Source organism: Ranitomeya variabilis, chromosome 6, assembly GCF_051348905.1.
Source record: "Ranitomeya variabilis isolate aRanVar5 chromosome 6, aRanVar5.hap1, whole genome shotgun sequence".
NCBI lineage: Eukaryota > Metazoa > Chordata > Amphibia > Anura > Dendrobatidae > Ranitomeya > Ranitomeya variabilis.
Genome location: NC_135237.1, coordinates 83,261,652 through 83,278,654, shown reverse-complemented (window position 1 = coordinate 83,278,654; position 17,003 = coordinate 83,261,652). Strand labels below are relative to the sequence as shown.

General features: G+C 41.5%; 1 protein-coding gene and 1 long non-coding RNA gene across 2 annotated transcripts in view; one reads left to right on the top strand and one right to left on the bottom strand.

Moving 5' to 3' along the window:
• MACC1 (MET transcriptional regulator MACC1) overlaps positions 1-4,221 on the bottom strand; it is a 72,292-nt gene extending 68,071 nt beyond the window's left edge. Inside the window, exon 1 of the mRNA XM_077268728.1 lies at positions 4,106-4,221. The gene's annotated coding sequence lies outside the window, so the exon portion shown is untranslated. The remainder of the gene's footprint in view (positions 1-4,105) is intronic.
• A 155-nt stretch (positions 4,222-4,376) lies between these two features.
• The window catches only part of LOC143781843 (uncharacterized), a 33,178-nt gene continuing 20,551 nt past the window's right edge, over positions 4,377-17,003 (top strand). The window contains exon 1 of the long non-coding RNA XR_013216816.1: positions 4,377-4,421. This is a non-coding gene — a long non-coding RNA (uncharacterized LOC143781843). The remainder of the gene's footprint in view (positions 4,422-17,003) is intronic.

The window sequence follows — 17,003 nt, the reverse complement described above, 5'->3', positions numbered from 1 at the left end:
AAATGGTGTGGGGTCCTTCAAATTTTAACAACCAGCCAAGCTAAAGCAGAGGGGCTGGTATTCTCAGGTTGGTAAGGAGCCTTGGATATTGGCCATCCCAGCCTAAAAATAGCTTACAGCTGCCACAGGAAAGGCGCATCTATTAGATGTGCCATTTGTGGAGCTTTACCTGGCGCTTGCCACTGCCTCAAGGCAAGTGGGGTTCATGTTTGTGGGGTTGATGTCACCTTCGTATGGTCAGGTGACATCAAGGTTATGGATTAGCATCTATAAGACGTCTCTGCATTACTGACCCCAGAGTCATATTGTAAATAAACAGAAAGCCAGAAAAAATACTTTATTTGAAATAAGAATACAAACTGTTTTACTTTTTTTTAATTTAAAAATAAAAAAAACAAAGTTATATTCACATAACGCTCATTCCATTGAAGCCCTAGTCCTCTGTAAAAAACAGAAAATAATAAACAACAATAATACTCCCCTAATGCCCATTTCATTGAGGCCTAGGTCTCCTGTATAAAAACAAAAATAAAACACAACCATATCCCTCACCTGTCTGACATACTGTCCAATGCTGTAATCTATGTCTGCAATAAGTGGTTTTCAAACTGAATGGTGCTAAGATGTGACCTTCCAGGCGGAAGACCATGGAATAATGAGATGCTGCTAGCAAAGCATCATTGACTAGCGGTGACATCATCAAGGATACTGCAGGTCACCGAGGATGCATTCCCAGCTCACTTCGTTGTTGAACTGCGGTGACCTCTGAAAGATCACCACTAGTACCATGGCAAAAAGTTTCACGATGCAGCGCTGAGCTCAGTAAGTTTACCGCAGTTCACAGTGAAAAATTTCTAACAGTGAGATTTGGCCAACTGCAGAGCCACACTTACAAGCTCTAGAGTACATAGCTTTACTACAATTCAGCTGGCATTTATCTTCGGTTCCAATGATAAGACCCACAATGAACAGCTTTGACCTATTCAATAGAAAAGTAGTAATTTGCTTGGACCACAATACTGATTAACACAGATTGCAATTAGAGAGTGGATCCAGTGTCAGACAATGATACTGTGAGCTCAGGTCTCAGTGATTTTGAAGTCTCACCTTCTATTTACACTGAACATGTCCAATTTTTATTGCACCATAAACATTATGGTTATTATTGCACACACAAGACTTAACATCAATAACATCTACTAGGCATTTTGTGAATCAAAGGGTTAGAAATAGAGCCTAGCCCCAAGCGATTGGCCCTAAAGTTACCTCCAAATATATTTGTCTTCTAATGGACCTTTTGTGGTCCATTAGAGTTTCAGAGTCCAGACCGATCAGAGGAGGGTCTTCTCGTATTCTGTTTAGGCTGTCTGTCATATTTGGCTCAGAGATTTGGCTCATAAGGATGATCAGTCACTTGCCTTAAATGTGTATTTTTTTTTACTTGGTCTCAATGTCTCTTTTCCTCTGCACCATGTGTATTTTTTCTTCTATTTTTGTTGCTGTGACTAATCGATCTTGAGATATGACCCCACTTATAATTTAGGCGCTGTATGCCAATTTAGGCTCAGTAGCCAAGCGGATGTGATCATCCTCAACTCTTCTGTGTGGGCATCTTCTTGAAGTTCATGCCCACCTGGTTAACAAGTCTAGATTTTCATTCTAGGAAAAGGGAGCCCTTTTTATATATAAAAAATGAAACAAAACAAAAAAAACAGATTGAGGAGGACTGTGGCACTTCGACCAGGTAAATAATTACAAGTCCTGTGTACAGTAATCCAAATATGAAAGCAAAAAACTTTGTATCCACCTTATGCAGTGGCATCCCCATGTTTAACCAGTTCAAGATGTTTTCCTTGGTTTAGACCAGGCAAATTTTGTGTGTTATGACCAACATTCTGCCCCCAACACTGACTCAATGACTGGAAGAGAGTAGCTTCACGGAGAACATAAGTGTATGTGAGCACAAGTTTTCAAGTAGATTCTGCCTGGAAAAGTGCTAAAAAACATAAAAAATAATGAACATCTGTAAAGTAATGTCAAAATGACCCGCTGTGCATGTGTTCTGTCTTTTATCACTTTTTTAACCTCTTCAGGATTTGAAAGCTGTAAAATGTTTAAAAGAAGTGATTGGTCCATTCCTCTGACAGCTTCCACTTGGAAGCCGCCACTATTTTACATATAGAATCTAAAAAAACTCAGGCGGCAACCGCAAAAGACGTTTCGGGTAAAAGCATATTCCTAAAGCATCTTCCTATATCAAGAATTATGCAGGTATGCCGGTCTCTAAAAGACGCCATATACACTTATCCCTTTTTTCATCTTCTTCATATAGTTAAACTTATTAGAAAACCAGATGTATATAAAAAGCTATTTCCCTGCAGATTACCACCATGGCTGTAGATAAACACTTGGGTTCACGTTAAAAGCACAGACGTTGCTCAAACAACTCCATGTTCCATCAAGAACGGTCTACTATACGCCTGGGATAGAACAAAAGTAAACCCTGTAACGTGCTTGATTTATTTTCAGCTAGACCAGCTAAACCCTATAATGATCTTTGGTGATTGTATCAATACTCATAATATTACATTGTTCATCTACATAAATATCAATCATTGATCATTTCATCCTAGAACAAGCTGATACCAAGTCACCCAATGGCCTCTCTCACAGAGACACTTTTTTTCCTTTTCAACAAGGTGTGACGCTATTATGAATCATCAAAGATGTGAGGATAATATGACTTTCTTCCTGTCATTATCAGCCAGCGTCAATGCGTGACTTCTGCCTGCCTCTACAAACCGTAGAGTCTTCAAACACACTAGGAAATGTCACCAATAATGGGACATTTATCATGGAGAACTTGTTAGTCTATGTCTCATAATTAAAACCTCAGTAGCTTCCTATTCATTTTCTTTAAACACAGAACATCCAGAGCAAGAACAATGGAGGCAACTGGCGATGATAGAAAATTGTACTGGTCTAATGCATGATTTTATTAATAACACAGAATTGCTTTACGTATACAAACATATATGCTGGGGCTTACCCTTGTCAACTGCTGAGGTGTACGACTATTTTAGTGTAGTCTCAACATGATAATGCCAAGTAGATAGTAGCAAATATACTTTTGCAAAGTTTTTGACTTATAGATTATTGTCATTCTTATTAATGCAATTATACGAAAAAACAGGCATAATTACACAAATTAATACGCCAAACATTCAGTATTTGGTCAGTATTTTACATCGGTATCTGTAAGCCCAAATCAAGAGAGGAACAATCAGCTAAAAAGTATAATAGAAACATGTCTACACTTCTGTATTTATCACCCACTCCTGGTTTTGGCTTAGGCTAGGTTCCCATTGCGTTAATGGGATAGCGCTAACGGACAGCGTTGCACGGCGAAATTAACGCCGTGCACCGCGTCCGTTAGCGCTCCCATTGCCGGCAATGTTAGAGCGCATTGCTTGCGCGTGTCATTTTCGGCACGCGCTAGCGATGTGCCGGTCTTTTGTAGCGCGCCTCGGACGCTGCTTGCAGCGTCCGCGGCACGCCAGAGGTCCGTTCTCCGCTCTCGCAGATCGGGGATCTGCGAGAGCGGGGATGTTAACGCGACCCCTGAACGCGGCCCTGAAAAAGACATTGCGTTAGCGCAATCCGCTAGCGCTCGCGCTAAACGGATTGCACTAACGCAATCTGAACCTAGCCTTACAGATACTGATGTAAAATACTGACCAAATAATGAAGGTTTGAACGTCAGCATCTAGTCTATTAATAAGAATAAGATGACCGTTTCTGAGTTTATAGTACAACTCAATAGTCAAATAAATAGTAATAAAATATATTTTGATATTAAAAGTGTCTAAAGTCACCATGGACACATTGTATTAAAGATTTTAATCAACCGGAGCTTTTCCTGTAGTGAGAGACAGTTCTGGTCTACATACACCTGCAGCTTCCACGTCTTCTCATTCATAGTCCTCCTGACCCAACCAAACTAATATATATGTGCTCATCAATATATATATATATCAACTCTATAGCATTTTCCATTAGTTGTGCAGGCTTCTGGGAATCTAGCAATATGAGGAAACCATCTTACCTTGTATTGAAGTTCAGCTGCGATGAGGAGATTTCATGATATTCCTCTCATGCTCTACTACTCCTGTTTGTTTACCTAGTCAAGCAGTTAACTTCGGAGTAATGATTACCTTGTTGAGCAAGACTAGGCAAACTCAGACACACCTTACCCTGTCCCTGCTGGCTGACATACCAGAGCGCAGGGTCTGCTGGGACTTGGAGTTTTTCTTTGTGTACTTCCAGGCCCTCTGACGGAGAAAAAGACTCATTACCCAAAATTCTCATCGGCCTACCTGTGTGAACACCTGAAACCAAGCAAGGAGTTTCGGTTGAAGGAGGTATCAGGAAAAAATATGAAAACTCTTATACTTGTAGTGTAAGGTATCACATTTATTTATGTGGTAGGAAGTGTAGCTAATAAATTTCATAACAGACTTCACCATAGTGTATTGCAGGATGGAAACAAACATACTATTCCCTTTTTTTTACATTTCAAAGTATACATATAATATATATATAAAACTTCAAATCTAAGAATAAAAAAGAAACAATGTGAATAGTATCTGCCTATCTATCCTGCAGTGCACTATTGTGTAGACTGTTATGAGATGTGATGCACATACGTATATATATATATATATATATATATATATATATATATATATATATATATATATATATATATATTTAGATATATATGGATATATAGATATACAGCTCTGGCAAAAATTAAGAACCAATGCAAATCGTTCAGTTTGTCTGATTTTTCTCTTTATAGGTATATTTTTGAGTAAAATGTAAATTGATCTTTTATTCTATAAACTTCTGACAACATGTCTCCGATTTTCCAAGCAATTATTTTTGTTTGTTTTTTTCTGACAAACAAAAATAGTAAAAATTTTTTAAAAAAGCAGTGCTTTCAGACCTCAAATAATGCGAAGAAAACAAGTTCATAATCATTTAGATACAACAATACTAATGCTTTAACTCAGGAAGAGTTCAGAAATCAATATTTTGTGGAATAACCATGATTTTTAATCACAGCTTTCATGCGTCTTGGCATGCTTTCCACCAGTCTTTCGCACTGCTTCTGAAACAAAAATGTAAGCAGTTCTCCTTTGTTTGATGGCTTGTGACTATCCATCATCCTCTTGATTACATTCCAGAGGTTTTCAATGGGGTTCAGGTCTGGAGATTGGGCTGCCCATGACAGGGTTTTGATGTGGTGGTCTCTTAATTTTTGCCAGAGCTGTATATATGTATATTGGGACCTTGGGAAAGGTCAACGCATCTGGACCGAAATGTCACCATATGGACAATCAAATTACACTTGATTTTCATCTATTTGGTGTGCTGCCTCCATTTTTTGGATATATTTGCAAGGTTTGGTACTACCTGGGAGGCTTTTGCACCCTACAATTTTTTTGGTGCTGCGTTTTATTCTTTTTTCTAGTCTGTAAATATACAGACTATGTAAAAAACATAAAAAACATAGTCTCCTATCTTATGTAAATTACCGCCCCTTGATATATAGTGCCCTGTCACTGTCCCTTATATATCGGGTTCTCTTGTTATTTTTGACATTGATAGCACCATGTCTTTATTTCATAGCATCCTCTCTTATTAGATACTGAAACTGCTGATGAAAAGCTTGTATTCCGATGGAGGAGGCAGATAAACTGGTCTGCTGGTCAGATGCTGCTCCATCAGCAGTCATTTTATTTTAGATCTAACAAGAGAGGACTCGATGTAATGAAGATGTGGATAACAAAAATAATGAGAATACACTATGTAAGGGACGGTGCTATATATAAACAAGAGATTACACTAACAGAGAATGCTATATAATAAGGGATGGCCATACATAACTAGACAGGATGGTACTTAATAAGAGACAGTGTTATACATAATAAAAGAGGAAACTATATAATTAAGGACAGCGCTGCATATAACAAGATCGTACACTATATACTAAGGGACTAGGCTATACATAATAAGGCTACATTCCTGTATCCGTGTGATATGACAGTGTTCGGCCTGATTTTTTTTCTTGGACAGCACACAGACATATTGAGTATATTCTATTCTGATCCTCATAATTGGGTCACAATAGTACTTGCTCTGAGTCTCGCAGATCTCATTCTTGGATCCATGATTTTCACGGATTTGTGAATGGCTCTATGAAATTTTGAGTCCATATGCCATGTATATATGCCATGTATTTCACCCATACCAATGAGAGGGGAAAATACACAACAAAAATGCATGTAAAAAAACACGTATTGTTCCTGCCAAAACATCAGGATTTGCAAATCTGCATATCCTGAACGTGCGCACATAGCTTTAGTCCCTGTCCTGTGTCCTTCCTCCCACACACACATTCATTATAAGTCCCTGATAGCACTATTATTTATTAGACGGTGGGAGAAAACATTATCAGGGTCTGATGAATGAATTGGGAGATGGGAGAGGATGCTATCAGATACTTAGCAAAATTTGGACCTGGGCCCCCACCTGCATGTTGGTCAGATGTATGGACCTTTGTAACATTATCGAGACATAAAAAAGTGTACGTCGTGTTATATATAATAATAATGGTCTAAGGTCATCCATAATGTGCCCTATCCTATAATAATCTCCCCCATCCTGGGCTTTTTCATGGCAAAATGTTCCCCTTCCACCTCCAGTCCCCATGCAGTTGCATAGGTGGTATGTCTGCCCCTCATATGTAACAGAAAGACAAAGTACCAGCCGATATTATATAAGTAATAGAATATTAGTGTATAATTTGTGTTTACTTGCGGATTTATTTTTAAGGCTTGTATAACAAGGTTTTAATTCATCCATAATCTACTATATAATTGTCTAAGGGTCACTTCGGTCTTTCTGTCTGTCCTTCTGTCTGTCTGTCTGTCACGGAAATCTCAAGTCGCTGATTGGTCGCGGCAAAACAGCCACGTCCAATCAACGACGGCCACAGTCCGGCGGCAAAATGGCCGCTCCTTACTCCCCGCAGTCAGTGCCTGATCCATACTCCCCTCCAGTCAGTGCTCACACAGGGTTAATGGCAGCATTAACGGACCGCGTTATGCAGCGGTGTAACGCACTCCGGTAACGCTGCTATTAAACCTGTGTGACCAACTTTTTACTATTGATGCTGCTCATGCAGCATCAATAGTAAAAAGATCTAATGTAAAGATCTAATGTTTAAAATAATAAAAAAAATAAAAAACAGTTATATACTCACCGTCCGTCGGCCCCTCGGATCCATAACAGGCCTTTCCCACTCCTCGCGATGCTCCAGTGACCGCTCCATGCATTGCGATCTCGCGAGATGATGACGTAGCGGTCTGACGAGACAGCTATGTCATTATCTCGAGAGACCGCAATGCACTCTTGGGACCGGAGCGCTCGAGGAGCATCGGTAAAAACTTCACCTGGATCCGGGGGCCAACGGAAGGTGAGTATATAACTATTTTTTATTTTAATTATTTTTTTTACAGGGATATGATGCCCACATTGCTATATACTACATGGGCTGTACAATATACTACGAGGGCTGTGCAATATACTACGTGGGCTGGGCAATATACTTCATGGGCTGTGCAATATACTACGTGGGCTGTGTAATATACTACGTGGCTGTGCAATATACTACTTGGGCTGTGCTATATACTACGTGGCTATGTTATACACTACAGGGGCTGTTATATACTACATGGGCTGCCCTATATACTACGTGGGCTGTGCTAAATACTACATGGGCTGTGTTATACACTACGTGGACTGTTATATACTACGTGGGCTGTGTTATACACTATGTGAGCTGTGTTATACACTATGTGGGCTGTGTTATACAGTACGTGGGCTGTGTTATACACTACGTGGGCTGTGTTATACACTACTTGGGCTGTGTTATACACTACGTGGGCTGTTATATACTACATGAGCTATGTTATGCTACGTGGGCTGTTATAAACTACGTGGCTGTGTTATATGCTATGTGGGCTGTTATACACTCTGTGGGCTGTGCTATATACTCAGTGGGCTGTTATATACTACGTGGCTGTGCTATATACTCCATGGGCTGTGCTATATACTATGTGGCTGTGCTATATACTAAGTGGCTGTGCTATGTACTACATGGCTGTGCTATTTACTACGTGGGCTGTTATATACTACATGGCTGTGCTATATACTGCGTGGCCGGCAAACAATCAGTGACAAGCGCAGTCCAGCCGCGAATTGGCGCAGGATTTGAACCACGCTTTGCTAATTGGTCGCGGTTGGCCGAATCCTGTGTATTCAATGTATTATTCTAAAATCTTCATAAATAAACTACATACATATCCTAGAATACCCAATGCGTTAGAATCGGGCCACCATCTAGTGACTTATTGGTGGTTTTCCAGTTTTTGAAAACTAGACCTGAAATTATCAAATTGTAGTAAATAAAAAAAACCTAGAGATTGTGTTCATGCTCCCTTGTTCCTCTGCTGCTGTGTTATGGCTGCTGTGGTCACGTCGACAGGTCACAAAAAAGATGCATATCAATCACTTCTCAGTTGCACATACAAACTACATGTATGTGCAAAATAATAGCAGTCTAGCATCGCTAATGTGTTTAATTACTCTTTTTGGCAGAAAAGATCATACAACATGGGGAAAAACTCATGACTAGGTGTAGGTGAGTAATGAGCAACCACAAGAATCAACAGTCTTGACATTCACGTTACTAATTGGGTGTAAGTGACTCATTTAATGAAAGGGGGTTCTCTAATTAATAGCAATACAGAGTTCAATAAGTGAGGTCATTCATTCTGTGAAGAAATGGGTGTCAGTTATGGCCCTTATTTAAAAAAGGAGAGCAGAAAATGTTGTGCCTGCTGGTTTTAGTCCTTGGTAAGTAAAATGTCGTTATAGACATTGTAGTGTAGGAGAAAGACCTTTAATCAAGAAAATGATTGGCGAGGGGAAAACATAAAAAAGTGCAGAAAATAATTGGCTGCTAGCTAGAAAAATTTCCAATGCTTTAACTCCCTAAGCCCCGAGGGTGGTTTGCACGTTAATGACCGGGCCAATTTTTATAATTCTGACCACTGTAACTTTATGAGGTTATAACTCTGGAACGCTTCAACGGATCCCGGTGATTCTGACATTATTTTCTCGAGACATATTGTACTTCATGATAGTGGTAAAATTTCTTTGATATTATCTGCGTTTATTTGTTTCAAAAAAATGGAAATTTGGTGAAAAATTTAGAAAATTTAGCAATTTTTCAACTTTAAATTTTTATGCCCTTAAATCACAGAGATATGTCACACAAAATTCATAATAAGTAACATTTCCCACATGTCTACTTTACATCAGCACAACTTTGGAAACAAAAATTTTTTTTCTTAGGGAGTTATAAGGGTTAAAAGTTGACCAACAATTTCTCATTTTTACAACACCATTTTTTTTTAGGGACCAGATCACATTTGAAGTCATTTTGAATGGTCTATATAATAGAAAATAACCAAGTGTGACACAATTCTAAAACTTCACCCCTCAAGGTGCTCAAAACCACATTCAAGAAGTTTATTAACCCTTCTGGTGCTTCACAGGAATTTTTGGAATGTTTAAAAAAAATGAACATTTAATTTTTTTTTCACAAAAAATTTACTTCAGCTCCAATTTGTTTTATTTTACAAAGGGTAACAGGACAAAATGGACCCTAAAAGTTGTTGTACAATTTGTCCTGAGTACCCCGATACCCCATATGTGGTGGTAAACCACTGTTTGGGCGCATGGCAGAGCTCGGAAGGGAAGGAGCGCCATTTGACTTTTCAATGCAAAATTGGCTGGAATTGAGATGGGACGCCATGTTGCGGTTGGAGAGCCACTAATGTGCCTAAACATTGAAACCCCCCACAAGTGACACCATTTTGGAAAGTAGACCCACTAAGGAACTTATCTAGATGTGTGGTGAGCACTTTGACTCGCCAAGTGCTTCACAGAAGTTTATAATGTAGAGCCGTAAAAATAAAAAATATTTTTTCACAAAAATGAAATTTTCGCCCCCGATTTTATATTTTCCCAAGGTTACCAGAAGAAATTGTACCCCAAACATTGTTGTGCAATTTGTTTTGAGTACACTGATACCCCATATGTGGGGGTAAACCACTGTTTGGGTGCATGGCAGAGCTCGGAAGGAAGGAGCGGCGTTTGACTTTTCAATGCAAAATTGGCTGGAATTGAGATGGGACTCTATGTTGCGTTGGGGAGCCCCTGATGTGCCTAAACATTGAAACCCCCCACAAGTTACACCATTTTGGAAAGTAGACCCCCTAAGGATCTTATCTAGATGTTTTGTGAGAGCTTTGAACCCCCAAGTGTTTCACTACAGCTTATGACGCAGAGCCGTGAAAAAAAAAATTTCCCACAAAAATAATTTTTTAGCCCCAAGTTTTGTATTTTCCCAAGGGTAACAGGAGATATTGGACCCCAAAAGTTGTTGTGCAATTTGTCCTGAGTACACTGATACCCCATATGTGGGGGGAACCACCGTTTGAGTGCATGGCAGAGCTCGGAAGGGAAGGAGCGCCATTTGGAATGCAGACTTAGATGGAATGGTCTCCAGGCGTCACATTGCACTTGCAGAGCCCCTAATGTACATAAACAGTAGAAACCCCCCACAAGTGACCCCATATTGGAAACTAGACCCCCCAAGGAACTTATCTAGATGTGTTGTGAGAACTTTGAACCCCCAAGTGTTTGACTACAGTTAATAACGCAGAGCTGTGAAAAAAAAAAAAATTTCCACAAAAATTATCTTTAACACCCAGTTTTGTATTTTCCCAAGGGTAATAGGAGAAATTGGTCCCCAAAAGTTGTTGCCCAATTTGTCCTGAGTACGCTGATACCCTATATGTGAGGGGGAACCACCGTTTGTGTGCATGGCAGAGCTCGGAAGGGAAGGAGCGCCATTTGGAATGCAGACTTAGATGGATTGGTCTGCAGGCGTCACGTTGCATTTGCAGAGCCCCTGATGTACCTAAACAGTAGAAACCCCCAACAAGTGACCCCATATTGGAACCTAGACCCCCTAGGAACTTATCTAGATGTGTTGTGAAAATTTTGAACCCCCATGTATTTCACTACAGTTTATAATGCAGAGCCGTGAAAATAAAAAAATCTTTTTTTTCCTACAAAAATGTTTTTAGCCCCCCAAATTTTTATTTTCCCAAGGGTAACAAGAGAAATTGGACCACAGAATTTGTTCTCCAATTTGTCCTTAGTACGCTGATACCCCATATGTTGGGGTAAACCCCTGTTTGGGCGCACGGGAGAGCTCAGAAGGGAAGGAGCACTGTTTTACTTTTTCAACGCAGAATTGGCTGGAACTGAGATCGGACACCATGTCTTGTTTGGAGAGCCCTGATGTGCCAAAGTAGTGGAAACCCCCAATTCTAACTGAAACCCTAACCCAAACACACCCCTGACCCTAATCCCAACCACACATCTAACCCCAACTCCAACACACCCCTAACCCTAATCCCAATTATAACCCTAACCACACCCCTAACCCTGATACACCTCTAACCCTAATCCCAACCGTAAATGTAATCCAAACCCTAGCCCTAACCCTAGCCCCAACCCTAACCCTAGCCCTAACCCTAACCACAACCCTAACCCTAGCCCTAACCCTAACTCTAGCCCTAATGCTAACCCTAGCCCTAACCCTAGCCCTAACCCTAGCCCTAGCCCTAGCCCTAACCCTAGCCCTAACCCTAACCCTAATGGGAAAATTGAAATAAATACATTTTTTTATTTTTCCCTAACTAAGGGGGTGATAAAGGGGGGATTGATTTACTTTTATAGCGGGTTTTTAGCGGATTTTTATGACTGGAAGCCATCACACACTAAAAGACGCTTTTTCATTGCAAAAAATATTTTTTTGCGTTACCACATTTTGAGAGCTATAATTTTTCCATATTTTGCTCCACAGAGTCATGTGAGGTCTTTTTTTTTTGCGGGACCAGTTGACATTTTTATTGGTAACATTTTTGGGCACGTGACATTTTTTGATCGCTTTTTATTCCGATTTTTGTGAGGCAGTGTGACCAAAAACCAGCTATTCATGAATTTCTTTTTTTGGGGGGGGCGTTTATACCATTCTGCGTTTGGTAAAATGGATAAAGCAGTTTTATTCTTCGGGTCAGTATGATTACAGCGATACCTCATTTATATAATTTTTTTATGTTTTGGCGCTTTTATACGATAAAAACTATTTTATAGAAAAAAATAATTATTTTTGCATCGCTTTATTCTGAGGACTATAACTTTTTTATTTTTTAGCTGATGATGCTGTATGGTGGCACGTTTTTTTCGTGACAAGATGACGTTTTCAGTGGTACCATGGTTGTTTATATTCGTTCTTTTGATCGCGTGCTATTCCACTTTTTGCTCGGTGGTATGATAATAAAGCTTTGTTTTTGCCTCGTTTTTTTTTTTTACGGTGTTCACTGAAGGGGTTAACTAGTGGGACAGTTTTATAGGTCGGGTTGTTACGGATGCGGCGATACTAAAAATGTGTACTTCTATTGTTTTTTTTATTTAAAGAAATGTATTTATGGGAATAATATATATATTTTTTATTTATTTCGGATTTTTTTTTTTTTACACAACTAATTTTTTTTTTTTTACTTTATAACATTGTCCCGGGGGGGGGGGGGAATCATGTTATAATGTCGAATCGCTGACACTTTACAGAGCACTGTGTCAGATCAACGATCTGACGTGCACTGCTCCAGGCTTACCAGCACCTGCTCTGAGCAGGTGCTTGGTAAGCCACCTCCCTGCAAGACCCGGATGCAGCCCCATGGCCATTTTGGATCCGGGGCCTGCAGGGAGAAGAAGGTAGGAGACCCTCGGAGCAACGCGATCACATTGTGTTGCTCCGAGGGTCTCAGGGAAGCACGTAGGGAGCCCCCTCCCTGCGATGCTTCCCTATACCGCCGGAACACTGCGATCATGTTTGATCGCAGTGTGCCGGGGGTTTATGTGCCGGGGGTGGTCCACTCCTGGCACATAGTGCCGGATGTCAGCTGCGATAGTCAGCTGACACCCGGCCGTGATCGGCCACGCTCCCCCCGTGAGCGCGGCCGATCGCTATGACGTACTATCCCGTTCCTGGGAATTAAGTCCCAGGTCACCTTGACGGGATAGTACGTCAAATGGGATTAAGGGGTTAAAATGGCAAACCACAACTGAAACATGTGGTAGAAAAAGAAATACTACATCCACATACACTCACCGGCCACTTTATTAGGTACACCATGCTAGTAACGGGTTGGACCCCCTTTTGCCTTCAGAACTGCCTCAATTCTTCGTGGCATAGATTCAACAAGGTGCTGGAAGCATTCCTCAGAGATTTTGGTCCATATTGACATGATGGCATCACACAGTTGCCGCAGATTTGTCGGCTGCACATCCCAAAGATGCTCCATACAAGGCAGGATGGATTCATGCTTTCATGTTGTTTACGCCAAATTCTGACCCTACCATCCGAATGTCGCAGCAGAAATCGAGACTCATCAGACCAAGCAACGTTTTTCCAATCTTCTACTGTCCAATTTCGATGAGCTTGTACAAATTGTAGCCTCAGTTTCCTGTTCTTAGCTGAAAGGAGTGGTACCCGGTGTGGTCTTCTGCTGCTGTAGCCCATCTGCCTCAAAGTTCGACGCACTGTGCGTTCAGAGATGCTCTTAGGCCTACCTTGGTTGTAACGGGTGGCGATTTGAGTCACTGTTGCCTTTCTATCAGCTCGAACCAGTCTGCCCATTCTCCTCTGACCTCTGGCATCAACAAGGCATTTCCGCCCACAGAACTGCCGCTCACTGGATTTTTTTTCTTTTTCGGACCATTCTCTGTAAACCCTAGAGATGGTTGTGCGTGAAAATCCCAGTAGATCAGCAGTTTCTGAAATACTCAGACCAGCCCTTCTGGCACCAACAACCATGCCACGTTCAAAGGCACTCAAATCACCTTTCTTCCCCATACTGATGCTCGGTTTGAACTGCAGGAGATTGTCTTGACCATGTCTACATGCCTAAATGCACTGAGTTGCCGCCATGTGATTGGCTGATTAGAAATTAAGTGTTAACAAGAAGTTGGACAGGTGTACCTAATAAAGTGGCCAGTGAGTGTATATCATAATATAACAAGAATGGCAAAGAAGTATCCAATTAACAGCTCCAGGGAGATCAAAGAAGATATTCAGTTACCTGTGAGTCCTGGAACCCTCAGAAGAAGCCTACGTAAAGGAAGACTGTTTGCAAGAAGCCCTCATAAAGTTCCATTGCTGAAAAAAATAATGTGCTGAAAAGATTACAGTTTTCTAAAGAGCACATTGACTAGCCTAAAGAGAAATGGCACAACAGTCTATGGGCACATGACTGCAAGATTGTTCTTATTGGATCTAAAAGCCGCAGTTTGTGAGATGACCCATAAACACTGAATTCAAGCCACAGTACAGTGTGAAGACTAGGGTTGAGCGACTTTCATTTTTTTAAGATCGAGTAGGGTTTTGGGAAACCCGATTTTGTCCAGAGTCGAGTCGAGTGCAGTCGGCCGATTATCGCTAAAAGTCGGGGATCGACCGAAACACGAAACCCAATGCAAGTCAATGGGGAAGCATAGTCGGCAGTGAGTGGAGGCCAGGAAAACACCTACAGTGCCCATTTTAATGCCAAAAACATCCATTCTTGTTTCTGAAGCTTGCCAATCTTAATTAACTGTATAATAATAGTTGGGCATAGGGAATTGGGGGAAAGTTGTGGGGGGAGTAGGGCTGGCTCAAGTTTTTCGTGGGCCCAGGAAATGCGGACTACGTCACGGCGGTGTTGCAGGGAAAGGTAAGTATTTAAAAGTTGCAAGTGCTGTGATCCTGAGCAAGCAGGGGGGGGCCCACTCGTTCGCATTGCCACTGGCACAGGGCCCCTCAAAGTACGGCGGTGTGTTTGCATGGTGGGGGCGCCTCCCACCAGCAGCGACACTTTTGCGTACTCTGAGGGGCCCTGTGCCAGTGACGTCGCCAACGAGTATGCCCCCCCACCTGATGAAGGAACCTGCACTTTCATCTGCACCTTCCTCTTTGTCCCTGTGTAAGGTGGTATAACATGCGGGAAGGGGAACCTTACTTTCAGCAGGGACAGATTCTGGCTGTGTAGAGTACAAGGGGAATGTAGTGGTCTAGGTCAATGTACCAGCAGACTCATTTAGCAGTGGCTGGGCAATGGGCAGGATGAGGAGGAAACAGATATAGGGCCAAAGAATAAAGTAGGCTACATGCAGTTCAAAATTGGTAACAGGACTAAACAGGCGGCATTGCTTTGTTCAGTGGAGTAGCAAACCCAAGAGCAGCAGACACTGTTTCAAGGGCCTAACCACACTAGTAGGCCAAATGCAGTTTAATATCTGATAGTATAGGGCGAAAGCCAGAATGTGGAAGCTCAGCTTTGTTCAGTTGAGGACAACACCAGGGAGGGGCAGACACCTTTAGTAGGCCGGAAAAGCCTATTGCATTTTTTAAAATGGTAATTTGGAGCAGAAGGTTGAAGCTCAGCTTTATTTAGTTGAGGGCAACACCAGGGAGGGGCAGAAGCCGTTAGTAGGCCCTAACCACCATTTTTTTTTTTAAAACCACTTAATGAGAGCCGGAAGGTTGAAGCTCAGCTTTATTTAGTTGAGGACAACACCAGGCAGGGGCACACAGACAGACACCTTTAGTAGGCCGGAAAAGCCTATTGCATTTTTCAAAATGGTAATTTGGAGCAGAAGGTTGAAGCTTAGCTTTATTTAGTTGAGGGCAACACCAGGCAGGGGCACACAGACAGACACCTTTAGTAGGCCGGAAAAGCCTATTGCATTTTTCAAAATGGTAAGTTGGAGCAGAAGGTTGAAGCTCAGCTTTATTTAGTTGAGGGCAACACCAGGGAGGGGCAGAAGCCGTTAGTAGGCCCTAACCACCATTTTTTTTTTTTAAAACCACTTAATGAGAGCCGGAAGGTTGAAGCTCAGCTTTATTTAGTTGAGGACAACACCAGGGAGGGGCAGAAGCCGTTAGTAGGCCCTAACCACCATTTTTTTTTTTTAAAACCACTTAATGAGAGCCGGAAGGTTGAAGCTCAGCTTTATTTAGTTGAGGACAACACCAGGGAGGGGCAGAAGCCGTTAGTAGGCCCTAACCACCATTTTTTTTTTTAAAACCACTTAATGAGAGCCGGAAGGTTGAAGCTCAGCTTTATTTAGTTGAGGACAACACCAGGGAGGGGCAGAAGCCGTTAGTAGGCCCTAACCACCATTTTTTTTTTTAAAACCACTTAATGAGAGCCGGAAGGTTGAAGCTCAGCTTTATTTAGTTGAGGACAACACCAGGCAGGGGCACACAGACAGACACCTTTAGTAGGCCGGAAAAGCCTATTGCATTTTTCAAAATGGTAATTTGGAGCAGAAGGTTGAAGCTCAGCTTTATTTAGTTGAGGGCAACACCAGGGAGGGGCAGAAGCCGTTAGTAGGCCCTAACCACCATTTTTTTTTTTTAAAACCACTTAATGAGAGCCGGAAGGTTGAAGCTCAGCTTTATTTAGTTGAGGACAACACCAGGGAGGGGCAGAAGCCGTTAGTAGGCCCTAACCACCATTTTTTTTTTTAAAACCACTTAATGAGAGCCGGAAGGTTGAAGCTCAGCTTTATTTAGTTGAGGACAACACCAGGGAGGGGCAGAAGCCGTTAGTAGGCCCTAACCACCATTTTTTTTTTTAAAACCACTTAATGAGAGCTGGAAGGTTGAAGCTCAGCTTTATTTAGTTGAGGACAACACCAGGCAGGGGCACACAGACAGACACCTTTAGTAGGCCGGAAAAGCCTATTGCATT